At 35.6% G+C, this 23,281-nt stretch overlaps 1 long non-coding RNA gene across 1 annotated transcript; it reads left to right on the plus strand.

Annotated features, from left to right (window-relative positions):
* Nucleotides 1-8,938: 8,938 nt before the first annotated feature.
* On the plus strand, nt 8,939-23,202 carry LOC116226555 (uncharacterized). The gene is made up of 3 exons (XR_004166360.2): nt 8,939-8,990; nt 11,972-12,028; nt 22,331-23,202. It is a non-coding gene; the product is annotated as an uncharacterized LOC116226555 (long non-coding RNA).
* Nucleotides 23,203-23,281: the final 79 nt, after the last annotated feature.

Genomic DNA, 23,281 nt, shown 5'->3' on the forward strand with positions numbered 1-23,281 from the left:
TAATGGGGTGATTTCAGAGGATTGGAGAGAAGGTAAGAGTGTATTGACCAATTCACCCTGCTGCATAGCAACTACTGAGCTTGCACCGACTTTTAGAACTTACTCAAAACAAGATTTCTCAGGTTCTTGTACCACAACCTGACATGTAGCAAGCTCCTGATTATCAGGCCAGAACATTCACCAAGTGAATATTTATCTCATTAACTGTAGAAAGGCACACAGATACATCATGTGTTACTGCTCACAGCTTGCATGTGCAGCTTACCTTTCAAGTGTCCTAGATAAATGTTTTTAAATCAGCACAGCCAAACTCAGAAAAAGCCATCTTCAACAATGGACAGATGTTCTGCTATCCCTGGTAATCCCTTGTTGCCTACATGCAAAGTCCTGGCACTTACCCTTGGCTTCCCTGAGGGTAATCAATAGACGCACGGTTATATTCCTATTAACTTGCGTTTCAGTCTTCTTGAAAATGGATCTACAAACCCAGTTTCTGTTTTACCATATGGTAAAAATCTATCAGCGTGATCATCAGACTTCTATGATCCTGTATCCTGTATGTATGGAAGACAGAGTCAAATATCTTCTGTTTTAGAATGCAGTTGTTTCGCAAAGTATTGTTACGACTGCTGATGCTGTAAAGAAGAGTTCTGCTTTTTGTGGGCACATAATCAATCAATCTAAAAGATAAAATGCAAATACAAAATAATAAAACTTGGCTAAAGCATTTTATTTGGAATATATTCTACAGCAAATCCCACTTTCATTTTATGAAATGAATAGAATTGTTAGCATACCACTGAGTTTTACATTTATGCTAACTGTAAAACTGTTTCTTACGACTCAAACAAAATTACAAGTTTTGAATATCTCCAGAGAAGACTCCACAGCCACTCTGAGCAGCCTGTTCCAGAGCTCTGACACCTTCACAATAAAGAACTTCTTCATTTTCAGATGCAACTTCTTGTGCTCCAGCTTGTGCCATTGCCCTTTTTTTCTGTCACTAGGCACTGTTGAAAAGAGCCTGGTTCCATTACACTTGACTTTCACCCACACTGATAAGATCCCCTCTCAGTCTTCTCCAGGTTGAACAGCCCCAGCTCTCTCAGTGTTTCTTCATAAGGGAGATGCTCCAGGTCCCTCATCATCTTTGTCACCCTCCACCAGACCTTCTGTAGAAGTTCCCTGTCTTTCCTGAGCTGAGGAGCCTAGAATTGGATGCAGTAATCCAGATGTGGCCTCACCAATGCAGAGTTAAGGGGGAGGATCACTTTGATCTGCTGGCCACACTCTTTCTAATGCACCCTAGGATACCATTGGCCATCGTGGTCACAAGGACACACTGATGGCTCATGGCTCATGTCCATCAGGACACCCAGGCCTTTCTCTACAGACTATATATTTAATTTTATATATATAATACATATTTAATTATATTTGTTTGTCAGTAGTTTCCACTTATCAACATAGGTAGAGCCACAGAATCATTAAGGCTAGAAATGACCTCTAAGATGATCTAGTCCATCCAGATCTGTTTACTGATCTTTCTAGTTCTTATTGATAAGAGATTATTTGAGATACCTACTTGTATGTTTAGTAGAAAAATATGATGAACTAAGTCAAGACCTTCTTCATATCTACTTTTATTTCACTTTCAATCACCTACTTAATACTTTTCTTCTTGCATTTGCCACATGAAAACTTCGTATTTCTTTACTCTTTGACCTACATCTAAATTACATTATTCATGTTGGAAGTGAGTTCATATTTAAAACTAAAGGAAGATATTGTCATTTGAGAGTGATGATTGGAATAAACAAAATAATCCTTTTGTCACTTACTGAAGTGCTTGTGATTATTTTTTCATGTTAACAAAACCTGCTGGAGATATGAGCAATAAAACTTCAAATCTTGTAGAAGCTTAAATATCATTCCCAGTGAAGAGATGCTTGCAGCTTTGCAGCAGTAGACATGTAAAGAGAATTTAATAACTCACCACAAAGGCTTTATGTACAGTGAAAACATGGATTTGTTTCATCTCTTTTATCTATTTATTGAAAATATTGATGAGATTCTGTGATTCAACTGTTTATTTTTCTTCTCTCCTGAGAAAAGAAGAAAAGTGAAGGAAAAGTTATTTTTCATGTTTCATACCCTTATGGTAACTGGACCTAAGAAAAACAAGAGACTTGAAAATTGATGTTTAGTTATAGAAAATGGAGCTGTAGTTCAATTTTTTTTTTTATTTTTATTTTTTATTTTTTTAATTTGAGGAGTGTGGTATAAGCCATTACAATTGCTTGTCAACTTCACCAGCAAAGCATACAGAATTCTTAAAGATTTTACGTACTGTATAGTCTTACGTCTAATTTTCTAGCAGTTATTCCAGCAGACAAAATTAGCAAGCAAATAAATGCACAACAAGCCTGCCATTGAAGATAAATATTTATACTAACAGTGGAGATTACTTTTCATGCTGACATTTTTCATATTCCTTAAAGCGTGAAAACAACTATCTTCTATTTACATATCCAATATGTTACACTATGTCTAAACAAGAAATTAATCCATCTTGTTTGTTTGTGGGTTGGGTTTTTTGTTTGTTTGTTTATTTATTTATTTATTTAAATTAAGCTTACTGGTGAATTATTTTCCTATTTGTGTCAACATAAGTAATTGCTCTGGGCAAAGGGAAAAGAGTAACAGAATTACATGGTTTTATTAACATGACTAAAAACTGAATTATGAAAATGAAAGGTAATATTTATAACACAAGCACCTTAAAATAATGATTTAAAAACACAGATATGAAACAATGTTTGAATGGTGAATTAATTTTCCACATTTCTTTTCCTGGATTTTTCCTGTTAAAATTTTTTCCGTGTTGTTGATGCCAAAAATGAGATTTATGTGAGAATGATTATTTTAATAACATGAGATCATTTTATTGGGCATCTTCTCTTCTGAAGGCTTTCTGTGTATTATTTACTCACAGGAAGGCAAAGTGTTGTGCTGTCTTCATTTGTGTCAATTGTATAGAATATGGCCAATCAATCATTTGGTTAGTAACTTTTAATAGAGGTTATATGACTGAGGAAGGGAACTAGTTTGAGTGTTTTCAGAGGGTGTTTATTATCAGCCCATCTTCTAAAATGGATTGCAATCTTTCCACTTCCCTAAGGGAGAGCAGAAAGAAGAAATTTCAGGTAGGAAGATGTGTAATTGAAAAAAGACTAGTAGGACTACTGGGCAGAATTTTCTGATTAATTTGAATAATAACAAGAAATGGTTATGTTTACTATGTTTTTTTAGTGAAGTATTTGTGAACTTTAATAAGCACATCACTGAATATAAAGTATATAATGATGTTCCATCTACAACATGTAACAAATTTTTACTGTTAGTACCATATCAAGAATATACCAGCACGTTCAAGAAATAATTCACATGCATATCTACTTATCTGACATGCACATTGTGCATTTGAACATCTTCTTTTCACAAAGATGCAAGCCTTAGCTTTTTGGATAATTTCATCTCAAATTAAATCACCACTCCTGAGCCTTACACTGTGACCATGAACCAAGGGAGAGCAGGAAAAACAGCTGAGACACTGGATCAATATTTCTTAGCCCGTAGTGAGTGTACCTATAGTAGCACTACAGTTAGGATTTGAAGAAGTAAATATCCCAGTTACCCCTATGAATTATACTTTGTGTTAAATCATTTGAAGAACATGGCCTCAGTTCTCTTGAACTGAAAATGAAGAGGCAGGTGAGTTCCAGGTAATTGCCTAATGCGCTCCCATTGCTATGGGGCATACAGTCCACAAGTATAGACTGGTATGGAGTAAGTTTTCACCATTTTAAGCATGCACAGCGTCAGTGTCAAATCCTTAATGCCATTTGATCAGGTCACAGAGATATGTTTATTGTTCTGTGTTGCTTGATAATATAGATGGAGTATGTGTCCCCTGATAAGCCCTCAGCAATGGGGGAAAGAAGTTGCCAGTTAAATGGTTATTATTTATTAGCAACAATTAATTCTTTTTTTACTCATATTTTGTTTAGATTAAGCAATGCCTGAAAATAATAGCTGAGATTCTTCTCTCTTTCTTTTTTTTTCTTTTTTTTTTTTTTTTTTTTCTTTTTTCTTCGAAAAAAGCTCCTTCTAAAACCATTTCTCAGGTCAGATGTAGTTCAAGTAATCTGTCTAATTTTTGCAGTACAAGTGTATCTTATCCAACTTAGTCAGCTCTGCAATACAAAAGAAAACTGTCTTTGGTTAAAGCAAGCTATTTTCAACTTCAGATAATGGATCTGTGTTGCAGAAAGTGCTTCATGATTAGGTAAAGTTCAGAATGTTTTTTTTTAGGTTCAGCTGTCAGTCCAGGAAGAAAAATACTAAGTGAATTTTTGTTTGAGCTCCTTCTGACTTCCTGGTTCAACATAGGAGCTTTCCTGTCAAAAGCCCTGAAGACAAGAAAACAGTGGAGTGTCTTTGGCTTATGTGAGGAGACAATGCTCTCCACAAATATATAACGAATCAACTCACCCTGCCAAATATTAGATCTTTCAGTTCAAGTAGGAGATGGCTTCAGCAGCTCTCACTACTCAATCATTCAATCACTTCTAAAGAGCTGCTGCAGTGGATGAGGAAGACTGTTGTCTTTGCATAATCCTGATGAGTCACACTGTGACACCCTGTGAACTTGATATGCAAAATTCTGTAGTCCTATATCCTAAGAGTCCACGCAAATCCTGTGTCAATTTTGATATACATGAACTTGCAAACTGAGAGCCCTGCTCTGAATCTGGAATGCAATCATATGCTTACAGGCAAAACAAACCACTACACAGCAGCATTCCTTTTGTTTCATGTGTAAGCCATGCAAAGCTCTGAATTGTGAATGTTTTTGATGTTAACGTATAAAGAGGATCACATTTGATTCTGAGTTATTTGAAAAGGTCAGTGAGTCATGAAAAATTATTCAGTGAACTGGAGACATAATTGAGACTGTCAACACATTTGAGCCCTCATGAATGGGACTTAGGTTTTGTACTGAAGTTTTGTTAGAATTTTGTTTGAGGATAAGAAAAAAGATCACTTTATTTTTATTGCTTTTAACAGAAATATTGAAAGTGTTGTTTCTTGAGTCAGAGAAGGTATTGTGAATCCTCTTAAGGCATCTTACGTGTCTCTGTTTCGATAATAAGATCCTGAATAAATAAGATAAAATAAGATCCTGAAGCTGATGGTACTGCTACCCTCAATAATGACACTAGGTTGGAAACTGTGATATGTTTAATGTATCACTGTAAAAGAGGAATAAACGTGGAAAAGAAGTCTCTTATGACTGAGTGAGCTGCTTTTAATCCTTAGGAGTTAAAGGTAAGTGTGTATAAAAGCAGTATCATTAAATGACAGAAGACAAACATGTTGTCTGTCTTTATTTTGCAATACAGAGTTCTCTTTAGTCTAATTGTATCATAAATAAACACTTAGATATCTGACATATAATTGTAATATGAATTACATTGTTGGTGTGCTTTTATTGAGAGACCACCTCTTGTGTGAACCAGGATTTGAGGCCAGATTTGTAAAGTATATACAAATTAAGCTCTGCCTCTGTTCTAGCACTTGCTATAGCACCTCAGCCTAAACCTCTTGTAGGATGGGATCTAAGACAACAGTCAGACTTGGAAGATGAAAGAGGTGCATGCTGCTACTGGTTCTGAGTGGACTAGAATTGATCGTATAAATACTTGTGTTTCAGAGCTTAGTTGAACACACTAGCTTCAACAACTTGAGGGCTCTTCACCAGGTCAACATGATGGATAAGAGCTTTTTCTGTTTTCAACTGAAAGGTGGTACCAAGAATCACTGTCTTACAGTTAAACCAAGTATACATCAATAGCAAGGAAAGAACATGTTTGACTTTGAACTTACTTTTGCAGATCTACAACAGCTCTCATGCTTATTAGCCAAGGTAAAGTTTCAGGATAAGAACAGACGTGTAGTGAAACCATACATACTTGGAAGCAGACATTTATAGAGCTATAAAAGGTCTTTTGGGAAAGATTAGAAATGTCTGAAATAATTAGGCTTTAGATGGGAATACAGTTAAATCTAAAAGTATAACTGAAGTTCATATGGATATGTCTGATTTAACATTAACTGCATCAAGGAATTATAAAAGTAATTTATGGCACCAGGGGATCAACTTAAAATGTAAATTCTGTCCACTGTCCTGGATAAACCCTCAGAAAGCTATGCTGTACTCTACTACTTACTTGACTGAATTATTAACAGGACCCAAGATTGTTATGTTAAATTTATCTGAGGTAAATCACCTTTTTCTTTCTTTTCTAATGCTGGTATTGACAAAGATATTTTTCTGTTGTTTCATTCAATTTTTTTTTCCTACATTATCTCTAAATGACAACAACTTCTTTCTTTTTCCTAAAAAATTTTAGCTTAATGACTATTAGTTAACAATAGGGGAAAGTTTTTCCTCCTTTTTCTTTTAAAAACAAATTTTCATACCACATTTTCTTCAGTTTGGTCAAAGACTAACAGTAATGCACAATGTCATTACCTTGCCTACAGTGAAATATGCAATTATTCAGATCCTGGATAGAGTCTGAATAAATGAAAAATGAAAAAACAGGGAGCAGAATAATATAGATGACATGACATTACTGAAATGTCATTTTGAGTCAAAAGTCATGCTCAGAACAGAATTAGTTTTCATTGTGATATTCAAAAAGAATATTTTTTCTTTATCATGAATTTTATGCTTTTAAATATATAGTGCTAATCAAATTAAATGTCATGCAAGGTCAGGAATTATTTAATCTGAGTAAATTATAAAGTGAATAATCAACATAGTCTGTATTTCTGTGTCCATATGCAAACTAGAGACTAGAGCCTTATTTTTTTCCATGTAAAAGATAGCCTTTTAAAACCAGGATTATAAAAACAATTGACATCTTTTACTCATTGAAACTATGTAATAGTCTATAGTATATATAGCCATTTTGATGTTCCTGTGACCAAATGCAGTATTTCCAGGGAATAACAACACTTTCAGTCTGTATGAACTACACTTGGTTTCCCTGCAATCGTGTCTTGTCCACTCTCCTTGAAAGTAAAGTAGTGGATATGCAAGGGAGGTAATATCATGAGTTGGATTTATGGTTCCTTACCCTTTCCTCTCACTTCTTTTTGCTATGAAACCAAAAAAAGGAGGGCCAATGGATAAAGGAGACAATGGTTGCTTATCTGACATTCAACTTCTATGGCATAAGTTACTTTTTCAGTGTATCACATTCAGTCTACTAGAATGATTGTAATTAACATGCTTCATGTTGCTTTTCCAAATCAGTGGAAACCTGGCATCATGATGTCACTGGCATAGTACATGGCATACAGCAGATACATGATTCTCTGATTTAGAGGCAAACATGCAGAATGATGATTTCTGCATGAACGCCTGGGAATACTTCCCTCCAGATTCACAATAACTCAGAGCTGATAATTGTCAAGGTATGGTGCTGAGGACAGCTGTTGACCTGCTGAAGACATTGTAAAGGTTTGTTCTGAATTAGAAAACAGGTAAAGGAACTGTGAGAGCTGATGAAAATTTAGTTTCATATATCTTGTGATAGACAGCATGCAACTTTTCAAAATTTGTATATAAAATGCCAGAGAAAACATATTGCTGAAATGGAAAATCTCTACCTTTTGTTATTAGTTTTTCAAATAACTCCCTGCATGAACAACATTTTATGGCACACCATTACAGTGCTCAAGATTAGTGTTAGCATTACTGATTACAATTTTCTGTATTTACAAATGTGTTGAAAACATAAATATTTCTACCAACTAACTTTAGTGTTCTGCAGACAAAAAAACATAACACTTTATTTATACCAACTGGTGCACTAAGTTGGCTTTACTGTTGATTCAGTTTAGCAAGTTCAGTCTTCTACTGAAATATGTTTTTTTTTTTTTAAATCCGTTATCACTTAATCATTGCAATAAATTTAAATATTAATTTTAATAACTGAGCAGACAAGTTGCATTTTTTATTACCTCTAATTCGTGATGTCTTAGCAGACCAACAACAGTGCTACTTCTTTATGAGGGTTCCCTGAGACAACAGACAAGAAAAAAATCCAGTGGAAAATTGCCTGCCTGTTTGCTGGAAAGTCTCATACATTTTCTCATGTTGTCTAAAAACCCTAGCATCTCTTCCCATACCCTGGCTCCTTTCCTCCTTTCTCTTTCTCTCTTGTAGGTGCTAAGTTGCACAATTAAAAATGTTGTGTATGAAGAATAAAATGCATGCTGCACATGCATGTCCTGCTGCCTAACAACGTTTTATTGGTCTACGTTTATGTACTGATTTGGGATGGGATAGAGTTTTTTTCTTCTATATTTTCTGGTATATTTTGGATTTGCAAGGAAAACCGTGATAGTAACACAACAGTGCTTCAGCTGTTATTGAGCAGTGTCTACACAGTGTCAGATCAGCTTCAACCTCAATGACTGTTTGTGTGAAAAGTTCAAAAAAACAAGATGCAATAAATAATATTACAAGGAAATAAATAAGTGAGGAAAAGAACATATTCAGTCCAGACCAAGCTCTGAGTAATCTAATCTAGCTGTAGATGTCTCTGTACACTGCAAAGTAGCTGGACTAGATGATCTTTAAGGATCTCTTCCAACTCAAACAATTCTATGATTTTATGATATTAGAAACTGTATGGGAACTGCTGAATCACAGCCTGAACCTCTGATTGATCACCTGAGGCGAGCAATGAGTCAGCCATGGGAACACAGGTGAAGACAATTCACCTGTACTGCCGGAAGGAGTGGAGCCTGGCTCCACCTCTCCTAGACCCATTTAAGAGCTGACAACCAGTGGCAAAGGATTTCTTCTGGAGATCTCTTTTCTGGAGTTTTGTAGTAAGCCCAGGATACAGGTAAGCATTCTGTCTATTCTCTTTTTGTTATTATAGCCTGGTTAGCCAAACTATCTGGTTTATTTCATAATTATAACATTAATATTAATTGATTATATAGAAACAGATAACCTACTGTTTTGAAGAGATTATTTTCTCTATGAAAGTATAGTAACATTGAGACACATGGATTTCTGAATTTGGCAGCGTAACAGGTAGACACTGGCTGACTTTTGAATGCCTACCCAAGCATTCTTACACATCTACTCTTCAACAGGACAAAAATAAAAAAATAAGACAAAAAAAGATTGTGAATCCAGATAAATACATTAACTTACCAGTTACCATCATTCCCTCTATTCCCTCTCAGACATTTCCTAGATACTGAAAACTCCCTATTCCTAAACCCTACAAGACCTAATTATTTTATAAATTTAAGATTTTTAGAATACTTATGTTTAAAACTGTCACTAAGGTATCCACATCAGTCTTGCTTTAGGGAGTTTGTGAACACCCTTGCAGTGTTCTCTGTATAACATTTCCTACTGCAGAATCAATTACAATAAGAACACTTAAGCCCATAGAAATGCATACACAGCATGTGCCAGTTAATTTAAAACATCAATAGGTGTTTTTTTATTTCTTTTTTGATTACTTGTTCCTTTCATCTCCCAGTAGCAATCAGATAGTCCCCTTAAAGATAAACAATATTCTAAAAACTGTAGTTTTGATGTGCCATCTTCTCAGTTTTACAGATATGCAATGCTAGAGAGATGTGCTTAAGCACTTGCTGGTTCACAGTAAAGAATTTGACCAAAATCAACCCTTTTTGAAGAGAAGCATAGCTTATTGTATTTCTACCCTCTTTATGTTGTGAATAGCATTGTACCCTATTCAGTAGTAAGGCTATCAGCCCTCAGAATGACTATTTATAACTGTTTGTAGCTGAAGCTATGTTTTCTGCACTGCTGGAATTATGTCTCTACCAACTTAAGTATGACTGAAAAGTGTGAAAGACTGTAAAGTTGTCTAAGTGACCTCTAAGCCCTCAAAATTCTAGAATTGTCAGTTCTCAGCGGCTGGATTATGACTTTTTATTTCCCTGAGGTAAAAGTGACAGTTTTTACATGGCATATAGCTTTTCTGTTGTAAAGTTACCTAGTATTACAGAGGAAATTACCTAAGGAAATTATTTTCATTCCCAGCAAAATAATGAAAATGTGAAAATTAATATTGACAAATGCAAAAGAAAAATGTATCCTAGCATCAACATTGAGTCTACACTTAGTAAAAATCTATCACTTTTCCAGTATCAATTATGGACTTCTGAAATGCAGGATTTCAGAAGAATTCTCCAGAACTATGCGCTTTGTGAATGTTCTTATTGAACATAGTTAGAAGTAGTGATAATAAAATCTGTGCCCAGGTCATCAGCTATTGAACTTTTCTGTAACACCAGTCAAAACAATAAAATTGTAAGACATGAAAAAATTACAAGATGAATGACGATGCTTTTACTGCTGAATTCTGACTACAATACACATAGGACTTGGTCTGAGATGTTGATGTCATATTAAAAATGCCTTCATTATTGGCAGTTCACATATGCATATATAGTGTGTGTATCAGCAGTTCAGTATTTAAAACATAGAGATATATTGTATCAGTTGAAACACTAAACTAGTGTAACTTCCTGGTTTGTTTATCAGAAGTAGCCCTGGCTTTTTTTTTTTTTTTTTTTTTGCAAAAGATTATGAAAAACATATTCAAGGGAAACATTGTAGTTTTTGTACCAGAGTGATGAAAATGAGAATCAGAATCGGGGACTGGAGCAAATCTTCTCCCAAGGAGTGTGAGATTACTTTTTCCACACATCCATTTTTTTTTTTTCCTCTGGAAGTAAAATCAATGCTATTTTAAACAGAAACACAATATGAGCTGTTGCAATTTGGGAGGTTTGAAGAGACTGAACTGGGAGATGTTGCATTTTAGGTGGTTTGAAGAGACTGAACCATTTCTTGATTTCTGAGTCCTGGGTATTTGACAATGTACTGACCATGTGTGTGATTGGCTGGAGCACTTCTCTGCTGAGTGTCCCTGTTAGGGCAGTATAGCACATATATAAATCTAAGAGTAACTAATACTGAAATCCTTCTGTGTGACTAGGCTAACAGAACCTAGACTAAAATTTTCTCAGTAGCTCAATGAACTATTTTTAAATGTTCTCATACTAATCATACTTGAATTACTAGAACTAGCTATACAATAAGATGCTGTTAAAACTGACAAAGGATTGCAACATGACTGACACTGCATAGCATAGCAGTTCTTGCAGTGCATGACAGTACCACAGCCTTTATTGTCACAGTTCCCAGAAATGAAGAAGGTACTGCAGAACATTTTTTTTATGGATAATTTGAATTATGCAGCATTAAGCAAGAATGACTGAAATCTCATCATAGGTAGTTATTTTAGCTTTTATTTCCCCATTGGAGGCTGGATTATTTTGAAGGGGGAGGGGGGGAAGAAAACAAATATTAATTGGACTAATTCCTAAATTCTAGCATGGGTTATCTGACTCTCCTCCAGGAGTGTCTTTCTCAACACTTAAAAAAAAAAAAAAGTCTGGTCATGACATTCATATTTGAGTTAAATTCTGAAGGTGACTGCATAGTCAATGCCTCCTTTCCAACCAAATAGATCACCTTAGCCTCTGTCTTTCCTCTAAAAACTGCGTTCATCATTTTCTTCCTCTCTTGTTCCTCTCTGTGATAAGTACATGGAAAAAGAAGAGTGTTCCATTCTGAAAGCAAACTCCATCCATGAAAGTTTTAACCCATGATACTGGCTTTGCATAGTGGAAATTAAGTGAAATTGATTGCATTTTTATACCAAGAAGAATCACTATTGTATTTTAAAGAGGATAGATTCCAAATTAATCAGCTGGTATATATTTGATTTGCAATAGCTCAGCAGTGAACAACTTGTTTCATCTTTTCAAGGTTCAAAAACAGATGGATTTTCAGAGGTGCTGCATGCTTCTATCTCCTACAGAAACTGTAAGTCATTTTCATAATATCATGCTGGCGTAGAAACATATGTTATAATGATTAGAGTGGATTTTTTGTTCAGAAATAATTTCTGTTGCCAAAGAACAAAGAGTTTGGAAGAGGGAACTGAAAATGTTATTGCTTTGTGGCTTGCTATATGGTATCTGTTCCTAACACATTAACCATTCATAAAGAAAAAGGAGGAGAATTTTTAGAGGGATTCTTCTCCTGGCTTTCCTGGGCATTATGATTTCTATACATTTATTTATATTTTCTAGGTTAAATCATAGAAATTGAGTGAAATATACCTCACATTAGGTGTATAACTAATAGAAAATGTTCAGCTTAACTATACGCCTTGTTGCCAGCATCTCTCTTCAAGGTCAGTTCCTTCTGTTTCACTCCCACCACATTCTCTCCACTCTATGTAAATGGTACTTGGGCAAATGACTGGGAGTTCTCTTGAGATTTATTATGAGGGCAGCCACTCTCAAAGGTATAGTTTCTCCAATATTTTGATGCTATGATCAGTACATCTGTTGCAATGTCTTACCTGCAAGACAGTGAGATAGCCTTGTGTAGATGGATACATATGAAGCTGTAAACCATGCAGTTATTATGGAAACAGAATATTGTCCAAGTGATGTTGAAAAAATAATACCAACCAGGGGAAGTTTTACAGTAACACAAAGAGCAAAGATTACAGTAGAGAGATGCTGCTTCATCTCCCCAGAAGTTTTCCAGCTTGCTCTCTCTCCTTAGAACAAATAACAAGATCCAAGTAGATTTGTTTCATAAAGGAGAGTACCATAATGATACTTTAATATTGATTATTTTGGTCTTTTGCACGTCTTTCTCTCCTTATATGGATTCCAGGCTTTTCAAATACGTTCTGCTTGATATTCTCGTTTCACTTCCTTTCTTCTATTATCCTAGCTTTTATTTTGGCATCAATTCTGTTTTAACTTCACTGGAAATAAGCACAGTGGGAAGCAAATTCTCTGAGACAATCACTGTCTGTTCCACTTGCGTTTAAAAAAAAAAAAAAAGCCTGGCACTTACTATTTATGTAACTTAGTAAGTTTGATACACTGGAAGTAAAAGTGAAAGATTGTGTGAACTTTAAGTTTGTAATGGCAGTCTTCTTTTCCCCACTGTTACTACACAGATGGCAAAAGTAAAATGTTACACTTACACAGCTCCTGCACCCCCCCTTCCCCTCCCCTTTCAGCACCCACTAAAAATGGAGATGGATTTCAAAAAATGTTGTTAATTTTTATTAGCCTCACCTCTGTGCTTGGGAAGATCATGAAGCAAATCCTCCTAGAAGCTATGTTAGGGCTCATACAAGACAAAGAGATGGTTTGAGACAGTCAGCATGGCTTCACCAAGGGCAGATCTTGCCTGACCAATCTGGTGGCCTTCTATGATGGAGTGACAGCTGATGAAGGGCGATGGATGTCATCTACCTGGACTTTTGCAAAGCCTTTGACTTGGTCCCTCACCACATCCTTCTCTCAAAAGTGGAGAGGCATGGATTTGAAGGATGGACTGTTTGATGGATTAGGAATTTGTTGGCTGGACACAGCCAAAGGGTTGTGATTAATGGTTCTGTGTCAGGGTGGAGGCTGGTCACAAGCAGTGTCCCACAGAGGTTGCTTGGAGGAGGATCTGGGAACACTTCACTGTGGCCTTCCAGTACTTGAAGGGAGCATATAAACAGAAAATGAAGTGGCTATTCATGAGGGTGGATAGTGATAGGACAAGGAGGATTGGTTTTAAACTGAGATGGGAGATTTAGGTTACATATTGTGAAGAAGTTTTTCACGCAGAGGGTGGTGACACACTGGAACAGGTTGCCCACGGAGGTTATGGATGTTCCAGCCCTGGAGACATTCAAGGCCAGGCTGGATGTGGCTCTGGGCAGCCTGGTCTGGTGGCTGGTGACCCTGCACATAACAGGGGAGTTGAAACTAGATGATATTGTGGTCCCTTTCAACCCAGGTCATTCTATGACTCTATGATTATTCTTATTTTTGCCACTAGGACTACACTGATATATGAAATGTCATATCCCACATTTAAAAAAAAAAAATGCAGTAGACTCATTGAATCCTCAATGGTTTTTGTAAGTAAGACTCTCTTCTCTGCTCCAGATACTTTCATGGAAGAGTAGAAACACATGTTTAGGAAATGATGCTTAGCTGAGGAAATGTAGATGAGCAGTATAAAAATCTGCTTAAGCCACCCACTATCAATCATCAAACTTATATCAAAATAGTAAAATGGAATCTGAAAATTGGAAATATTAATTTGGAGTGTAATTAACAACACTGATGTATGCTTAGCTGTGAGAGATCAAAAAACATACTGTTCTTTAAAGCTTATTGAATATTCTTTTTGTCTGAGAAATTTATTAACAGTAATCTTGGTGCAATTGAAAAGAGTCTAACTCCTGGAATGTGAATTTTGAAGCCCTCATGCAAATACTTTCCAAGTTGGTAGCTGTTTTTTTTTTTTTTCATTTACTTGGAGGATGTATAACATATGCCCTGATTCTCTGCTCCTCAGGTGCTAGAAAAAGCCTGAGAATCACATGGGCTTATAAATGATGTAATACACTAAACAGTTGCTTTAGTATACTACATTTGTCATTATCTTAATCTGTTTTACTTTCTTAATATTGAATATAATGTACATCCCCATTTAAATGCACTAAACAACATCATATATTGTTAAGAGTAAATTGCAAGTTCGTATTGTTGCTGGAAGTAAACCAATTCAGTAATAACCCCCTGTTGCTTTAACACTCCACATGATCACACATTGTTTCTATTTCCAACTTATTTTTCATAGTCCTCCTACAAAGTACTTTATAAAGATACATATATGATGTTTTTGAGGGGGTTGCTGTCACAACAAGAGATATGTTAGAATGAAAGTTCCTGTATTTTAATTGAGGAGGATTAAGGAAATTTATTCCAGTATAAGAATTCGGCTATAAGAGTTCACACTGTATTATATGGCCAATAATTTTAATAAACAGAAAACTGTAGCCCCTTTTGATACAGGCTGTCATCTTCCAGTCAGTATAATTTCAGCAGTAAGTAGTAAGCCTCAGGATCAAGAACTGATGTGTACAAACCCTTAATTTTGAAACAGTAAATAACTTTAAAAAAAAAAAAATGTTTTGGTGAAACTTTTAGACTTCTCCAGAACATGAGACTTGGTAGAACCATGTGCAGTGAACAGTGTTTAGACACCTCGGTCTCCAAGAAGACCGGAAAGCAGATCCACCAAGCTGAATAAATACTACTTTTGAGTGCTTTTCTACAATGTTTGCTCAGTCTTGAGGGACATTGCAGATGCAATGCAACGAATGTCTCTCCTCCTACTCTATGTATATTGCTCATGAGGAAAAAAAGATTATGCTTCTGTTTCTAGAAATCATATGTGAAATATTTCCTTTATTTAGATAGAACATTGTTAAGGATCTGAGCAGACAAAATAATATCACTATTTACTATCTGTCTGTATCATGATTAAGGATGATGGAGTAGAGTTGGTCATCATTAAATGTTCATAGAAAATATTGGTCAAGGATACCCCATAATCTCCTAGGAGGCCCAGTTTAAGATATGATGGAGAATGCCTGTGAAATTCTTATTCATGCTCAATTCATGAATATGATTATACCTCACTGCCTCATTTGATTAATGAAATCAGTATTTCTTTATTCTTATTCACCATGCAGTCCTAAGTGTTGGACATTGTAAAAATGTAGCTTTATTAGTCTCTTCCTTAGCAATTTTAATATACTCTAACTCAAATCGTAGAGTGAACTACAAACAAAATTGGTGATTACCTTAGCAGAATGGGTAGTAAAAATTTTCCCTGTTCTGCAGTGTAGGTAGTGAGGCGGCACAAGGATACCAACCTCTACAAGTATTGTGTAATTTAGGTGGTCAACTTCAAAATTTTGGCTTCATTTTTCAGAAAAATGTTTTTTACTGTTCTAATTTCAAATACACTTTTTTGCACTTCAGTACTGAGTGACCTTGTGAAACTGTCTTTGAGTATTACATCTGGGACACCTTTCTCCTCTTAAAAGTTAGTCACAATGTTTCAATCATCTAATCTGCTCATCTTTCTAACAGCTTATTTTGACATAGATAGTACTGAATTATCTGGTGTCATTTTCATATCCTGACAATTACTGAATATTCTGACATGAGGAAATTTCTATTAAATCCCATTTCTTTGGGATTCACACTGCAAGTTGATTTGAAATAAAAACACTCACATTCCTTAGTTTTCTTAATTTCTTGTGGCTCTATCAGTATTTTCCATAGGTTTCTAATTCTTATTAATTTATACTAAGACTATGATTTTTAAAATTTCTTTTGGCACTGACTTCTATGGAATTATTATGCATTAAATTAGAAGGTAATTCCTCTTTCAAGACTAGATCTAGAATTAATTTCAGCAGCACATTAACATTAGTGTTACACATACATGTGCTTATTTAATAATTTATATATATTAAGAATGCATATATTGAGATATATAAATTCCATGGTAAAATAGGACTGCAATGCAGTAACATATTTTCTTTCAAGGTCCACTGATGTTTCTACAATCTGTGTATATCTGAATAATTAGAGGAAATATGTCTGACTTGGACATCCCCACAATTACTTTTGGAAATGGCTAGCCCTCATGCTTTAGTTTAATTAACAATCCAATATCTACATTAGAACAATCTCAAAACTGCTTGTTCTGTTTTGTTCTTGCAAAATCGCTCACATTGCACACTTCCTCAGCAGTACATAATTTTTAGTTTTCATGTGGGGCAAAACTACTACAATATTAATTCATGTTATATTTCATGTCTGAATCCTTACCAGCACTGCAATTGTCAAGAGTTATTGTGTGAATTTGTCAGTTTTTATGTTGTGAGATCTTTTCACTCTTGCTCCAGAATGTGTGCAAATCCCTATGTATTTTGTTCACCTAAGACAATATATTTTTGATAACTTTTTGTTAAGTTTTTGGCATTCTATAAATCAAATTTCAATGATAGTGGTTGTTTCGTCTTTTGGCACCAGTGTAGCTATTTCCAAAATCTTTATATTTACCTTATCGATTCTCCAAATTATACACTGAATTTCATTTAGTTGACTCAAATAACAGTGAACAAAAAATAATTTGGGATATAGATTAAGGCTTTTGTTTAATCTTTATGGAACAGCACTGCTAAATTATTTTTTTTAATGTATAGGATACCCTTTACAAACTTAGATCATGATGTGTATAGGTGGCTTTCCTTTCTTGGTCTTGCATGGCTGCTGTCAGGATGGTGTTCAGAGAATGCTGAGATTTCAAGAGAAAATTCTAATTGTCATAAAATCCTCTGGCAGTACGAAAAAACTCCATATGCTCCATACTCCATAGGAGTCTGGTGTGAATGGAATTTCCTGTTTGTGGATGACTAGGGATGTCTCTGTGTCAGTGTGTGCTAGTATTAGTTAGGAGAGTGCTGGGACTACTTGTGGGTGGGATTTTTGAAAGGACTCCATCTTGTCATAATTTTCCCTGTACTATGACAGTTCTGCTGACATCACTGGCAGCAGACTGGGTTACAAATAAGCCAGGGAGCATATTTTCCATTCCTTCTTTCTTTCCCTCTTTCCTCTCTTTTTCTTCTTATCATTGTATTTTTTCACTTTTGTAGTAAAATATTGTTCCTCAGCATCTGCCATCTAGCAACATCAGAGCAGTTAAACAAAATGAAACAAAAAAACCAGAAGATCCTGTTACAGTTAGAAAATAGCTAATATCAAAGGGTAATATAGGTTTAGATTTCTGATATGCTTGAGCAAGGTTTTCAGCCTACAGTCAGAAATTGCTGTTCTTGTCGTTATACACGGCAAAGATGAGCTTGTGCTCCTTTAATTTAGAACAGCCAACTACTCTCAAACAGCAGTGTAGAATTTGAGTGCACAGATGGAACTGAAGATAAATACAAGCAGAAGATCCCAAATTGAGCAATGCTTTCATAAGTTATAAAAACAATTTTAAAATCAATTTGTCATTTGATCAAATTGCACTCCAGGCTTTGGAAGATAGAATCTGAGTCCACTTGGTAAGTTAAAATCCTACTAACAACTATTCTGCAGCTTGAATCCTATAGTATTGCTATTGTATGTTCAGGATGGTTCTGAAATACTCTGACCACAGCACTTTGTCAAATCATTTGTGATGATTGCCTTTCTGAACTTCTCTGAAGGGATTTTTTTGGGTACTTTTATCTGAGATGATTGATCATGGTTTCAGTTGTTAAAATGTGGGTGCACAACTTGTCATGAAAATGGACAAATACATATATTGCCATAGCAGCTTCCCTAGGAAAAAAAAAAAAGCATGACTTTAAACCACAGTTGTGAGTGCTGTTTGGTTTTTTGACAGTTTCAGACTTCCCACATTCTATCCTTGCTTCAGTGGTGTATCTACTGAGATATATAAAAACTCCTTCCCTGAATTCCCTGCAAGTTCTATAAGAGGAGGTGCTGCCATTTGCTTCTAATTTCTACTCCATTAAACTGCATGATGGATGTATGTCATTTTGGCTTTCCTAGTCTGCACTGAGTAAAGAGGAATTGTCTTGGGCTGTGTACTTGCTCCAAAAGTCATGCTTCCTATTTATTTCCATGGAAATTACCACAGATACGAAGAGCACAATAACACTAATGGATAGAAAAAAAATCTTAGCTACAAAACAATATTTTTCAGCACTGTCACTACCATTAGTTATGCATCTTTGCCAGCAATTAAAAAGAGCCACTGCTGAAACTCACCACCCACCATTTCACTGTGTTCACATACGTCTTCATAAATGTTCAAGTGTTGATGAATGTCAACAGATGTCATTTCTTCCACGTGGAGGTATTCACTTCCACACCTTTGCATCATATGCACCTCCACATTAGACATCATGCTGTCAGACTGCCCCTCTGCTGCCACTTGTCACAAGGCAACAACATGCAGGGGAATATTGGTGGGAAAGTTCATCCTCTGCTGCCACACCACCATCTGCCTCAGACACTGTGGGCCAAAATAATGAAAGAGGAGGCATGACTTTCAGAGCAGCCTTTGTAAAATATACAGTATTGTTAACATATAAGTAACAAAACATGTTTTAACATTTTCCTTAAAATGTTTTTTAAAAAAGAGAAGAACAAAAACATAAAACTAGTGGGATATTTGACCCTGTTTTTATGAAACAAATTCCTCAGGCTGGTCTGATATCAGTAATTGCAATTCTCAGTGAATTCTCAAAGTGCTCTTCTATTTTTGATGAAATTTTATTCTTTCTGTGCTTTATCCTTAAAAACAGTTATTCAGTTATGTGTGTACTGCCAAAAAGTGATGCCACAAATAAAGTGATTGTGAAGGGAAGGATACTTTTCTCTGCTAAGATAGGAATTGTAAAAGTTTCGTGAAGAGATGTGAGCAGTGTTATGAGTTGAATATTTGGTTGCATCTGTATACATTTAATTTGAAAATTTGAAGGTAATGTATTTGTATCTCTAGAAAGTTGTGTCACAAGCATAAATTGATTTTTTCAGTAATCTTGAAACCTATTCTCAAATTCCTTCATCAAAACAGAAAGCATAGCCATGTAGTCTTTGTTGTTCAGACCCTGTGTTTAGCCAGTGTATCAAAAATGCATGCGACTATTTGCCATCACTTGAGTCACTGCTGTATAGCTCTGCTCTACCCATGCCCTGCTTTTAGTTGACACAGTATTAATAGCACACTGATAGTTTGGCTGTTGCTGAGTGATGGATGTGTGCCAGGAGCCACTCTGGGGGGAACAGCTGCTGGCTTTATGGAGTGAGGAGTGGGGCAGGCAGCTCTGTGAGCTGTGCTGTGCCACGTGTGGCCCACAGGCCCTGAGTTGGTCATGCCTGAACTTTGTTTCCTTTTGCAGTTTCTGTATACACAGGGTAAAAGCCTCCTTGGACCCAATCTGCATAACTGTGAGGGAGGGCTGAGGCTCTCTTCAGGAGGAAAAACATAGTAAGAACAATGAGAGAAATACAGAGTCAGAAGAGTGCACAACAGTACTTCTTTCCATCTGGAGGCAGGGCTCTTAAGAATCACCACCCAGCAGTTTAGTGTCCCTATTTTGTGGAGTTCAGAGTCCTTCCAAAATCTTATGCTTTGAATCTAGGATACCGGTTCAGATCCAGCTGTTACATCCCACACATGAAAGGGGGGAAGTGTGACCAGATTTGCACATCCTTCCCCACCTCGTTAGATTGAAGTGAAAGTAACATTCTAGGTTCAAACATAACCAACAGTTTTAATGAACATCTCCATACTAGAATTATCTAATAAAATATTGGCATTCTCACAATTATAACTGTCTAAGCTGGGTGGCAAAACTATGTGACTTTATAAGAAATTGAAACAAGACGTGCTTTACCTACCAACTTTGTGAAAGAGAAATAAAAGAGAAATGGAGCTGTGGGGGAGAAAGAGATCACCAATCTGGGTTCCAGCACTGAATGAGCCAGTGTGCCTGAGTGAGGTCCTCAGTCTGTGAGATTTCTCATCCAGAATTTCCAAAGTCTCAAAACCTCCCCATACTTCTCTTGGGCATCCTTTTATGCCACCTAGACTTACAGGGTTAATCGTCACCAAGTTGGCCATAAAAAAGTTTGCAGTCAAAACTTTGCAGTAAACAAGAGATTTGAGGACAGAGCAAGGCCATCCTGCCTACACAGTGCTCCCTCCTCTGACCAGGTCTTCAGCCTTTAACCTGCTGTCATAGCACTGATCTCATCTTTTAAGTGTGAGAAAATTTGGGATGCAACACAGATGAAGTGTTTTTTATTTGCTACACCATCCTCTTACTTAGAAGCTTTTATTCCATGCTTTTTGTCCTGTAGAGCTATACCTTAAATGGGAACCATGGGAGAATTTCAGTGGATCATTATATAATCCCTAGAGAAATATTCTCCTCCACTTCTGTTTCCATATGGAAGGGTAGTTTTGTGTGCAGTGCAGAATGGGGGCTTTTCAGTGCAACTTGAATACTTTTCTTGTGCAGGTGCATAATTTTGCTTAACCTTAGAGATAATACATATTTATTTTCAATAAAACTACATTGAATTGCGTCTCTGATTATGTGGTCCCTGTATGTATAAATATTTCAAAACTACGAAACAGGAAGCTGGTGAGCAAAGATTTTGCTGAAAGTTATTGCATAGTAGTATTTCTCCTTTTATTCAATTAATAATGTGTTTCTCTAACACTGTTGGAAAAAAAAAAAACAACTTTGCATCCATATGCTTTGTACTAACAAAATTCTGTTCTGGAATTATATTTTATTTTTTTATGTATTTAGCATGGTGGAAAATGAGATTAATTGTATACACATTAAATGAATACATTCTCAATTATAATACAATTACATTGTTTACAGCAAATAGTATTGCTAAGATCATGATAATATAGTAATTCTGCTTTTAAATCAAGATAATCTAGAGCTAAAGTAATCTAAATACTTAGGTCTGTTATTTTTTGTGTTTACTGTATGATATGAGATTAACTTCTTATGCCATGCAAAATAACAAGAGATTTTTCAGTATAAGATAGTAAGTTGTAAGATAATTCATTACATTATTGTCCAACGACTGCATCATTTCTATTGTATAAGAATATATTAAATCAACAGGCATATTTCCTGTTAGTAAGTATATACAGTATTCCTACTCATCTGCCTTGTTCACTGCATACAGAAACTGGGGAATGCTTTTCTTTAAAAAGATGTCTCAATGTACTTTTAATTATAAATTAATCTTATAGCAAATATCTTCAAATTCATAAGGCTATTTCTTGGATTATAAAGATAAGATGACAAGGAGTGTTCTATGATGAATATTCTTTTTTTACATAGGGTAATTGCACTTACAGTTTTCCTTTGGGAACATGCTGCTCACACCTGTGACGTGTCTGTTTACATCTATTTTTTATTTACCATGTAGATGTGATCTGAGATACTAATAAAGATGTAAAATATTAAATCTTCATTCCACAGAATTTCACTAACATATGATATAGGAAAAAAAATACTTTCCTGAATTCTAAATGGCAAAAAAGCTTTTGATTAGCCTGATGACCTAGAACTGAACTTGGAATAAAACTGAAAATGCTGGAGGAAGGATATGTTCAAACTAAGTGCATGTGGCTTTCCATCAAAAATATATTGCTATTGACCTGATGAACCCATTCTCATTCCAGCTGATGGACCCATGGAAGATGAAGGTGCAGTATGGACATTCCCACCTGTGTGTGAATTGCATTCATTGCTCTCACTAGCAGAAGAGGAAAATGATTCTGCAGCTCTACTCAGTGACTAACATTTGTATTTTCAGAATTCTATTTGTATTTTGAATTTCTCCTGCTGCCAAATTTACTTGAATCTGGCATATAAATTAAACAAAGAGTAGGAAGCAGGGAGGGGGCTGACAGATAAGATGAATGGATAGAACATGCAAATGCATAAGCTTCATTTCCTCAGAAAAATAGAGTAAAAGAATGTCTGCATGTACTTGTTTGAGGGTGTACTTACCAGTAGTTTCAGAACCAGCACTAGTTCACATTAAGAGAGCAGATGCAGAACAAATCACATGATAGAGACCATTAAATTTCTTTTTATGAGATGTTATTTTGAACTATTGCCACCCAGGGGACACAAAAAAGAAACAGGTAGGGAAAAATGAGAAAAAGTCCAGTTCTGGAACGAAAGATGTATGAGAAGAGCACAAAGTTTGTGCAAGAGGGCTCCTGTCAGAATTTTCACTGAATGTACTAATGCCAGGGGGTTTACTAACAACAAGGGACTCAAAGGACTAAAGCTTAAAGTTTCAGAGGGAGAAATCACTGGCAGCTCCTGCTAACTTCAGATGAAACTGCATCTGAGACAAATTGAAATCCGTGTAAATATATGTTTTGTTCTATTTATCAGTTAGAACAACAAAAAGAAACTCCATGCAAATGGATCCTGAGATCTTTTCCAAATTTTTGAAATACGTTGCATATCTAACGTACGTACCTGATACTTTCCAAGTTGCATGCAAATATAAAATCACAGCTTTCATCTGAAAATGATGTCATGTCTTGTTTTATCATACTATTAAGAGGATGAAATTCTTAGACAGATAGACTTAACTTCAGCATGGCCATTTATTT

This window comes from Phasianus colchicus, chromosome 3 (assembly GCF_987193195.1).
Source record: "Phasianus colchicus chromosome 3, bPhaCol1.hap1.1, whole genome shotgun sequence".
Taxonomy (NCBI): Eukaryota; Metazoa; Chordata; class Aves; order Galliformes; family Phasianidae; genus Phasianus; species Phasianus colchicus.